A 1,140-nucleotide genomic window follows, 5' to 3' on the forward strand; every position below is an offset into this window, starting at 1 on the left:
AAACCTTGGTCATTTTATTGATTATATGGAGTTTGATTTTGATAACCTTGGTTTTGGTTGAAAAAGGGTCTTCGATTTTGGTTTCTCATGGGAGGTGGGGTGTATGTTGGTTGAGGGTTTTGAATATTTTGGCTTTTGTATGAGAGATTTGGATGGAATTTGGTGTTTTCATTGTAATAATTGGAATAAGGTGTACCACTTTTGTCTGCTTGAAAAGCATTCACTTGCTCATTCGTTCCCCTACATTCACTTTGGTCATGTCCCAAAGTTCCACAATTCTCACATATCCCACTTTGGATTGATGAAGATGCCACCATGGCATTAACATGATGCTTTGGTGATTTTGAGGCATCTTCAAGCTTAGCCATATCCTTCTCGAACTTCAAGTTGATGGTATCAATATGAGCACTAAGTTGAGCACCCAATTGAGTAATAGAGTCCACTTCATGCTTTCCTCCTCTAGTAGCCTTGCGAGGTCTACTATATTGTGAATTATGGACCGCCATTTCCTCAATCTTGTTCCAAGTTTGATTATCGTCAACTTCGGTGAACATACCATTTGATCCCATGTTGAGAATGTTTCTTGAGTCTTCATAAAGACCATTCCAAAATTGTTGTACTAAGAACCACTCGCTAAGTCCATGATGAGGACATGAGCGACAAATTCCTTTGAATCGCTCCCAAGCTTCATACAAAGATTCTTCATCCCTTTGCTTAAAACCCGTAATTTGAGCTCTTAGCATGTTAGTCTTTTCCGGAGGGTAGAATTTTTTGTAAAAAGCTAGAGCCAACTTCTTCCAAGAGTCAATTCTAAGAGTAGCCTTATCAAGGCTCTTCAACCATTGTTTTGCGGTGCCAATTAGAGAAAAAGGAAATAAGACCCATCGAATTTGGTCTTGAGTCACTCCGGTTTGTGAAATCGCATCACAATAGTCACAAAAAGTTTCCATGTGGGAATGAGGGTCTTCAATAGGCATCTCCCCAAATTGGCTTCTTTCGACTAATTTGATAAATGTGGATTTTGCAATAAAATTTCCGGTTAAGTGTTGTGGTGTGGGAGTTTCATTGGGTAGATTCTCCTCGGTTGGTACGGAATGTGATGAAAACTTAGGCATTGTGGGTTGATTGTGTGATTGATTT

The 1,140-nt window shown here is 39.3% G+C and overlaps 1 non-coding gene across 1 annotated transcript; it reads left to right on the forward strand.

The window, feature by feature from the left end:
- The first annotated feature begins 636 nt into the window (after nucleotides 1-636).
- On the forward strand, nucleotides 637-743 carry LOC141636616 (small nucleolar RNA R71). Its single transcript, XR_012541221.1, has one exon. It is a non-coding gene; the product is annotated as a small nucleolar RNA R71 (small nucleolar RNA).
- Nucleotides 744-1,140: the final 397 nt, after the last annotated feature.

The sequence above is a fragment of the Silene latifolia genome, chromosome Y (assembly GCF_048544455.1).
Source record: "Silene latifolia isolate original U9 population chromosome Y, ASM4854445v1, whole genome shotgun sequence".
Lineage (NCBI taxonomy): Eukaryota > Viridiplantae > Streptophyta > Magnoliopsida > Caryophyllales > Caryophyllaceae > Silene > Silene latifolia.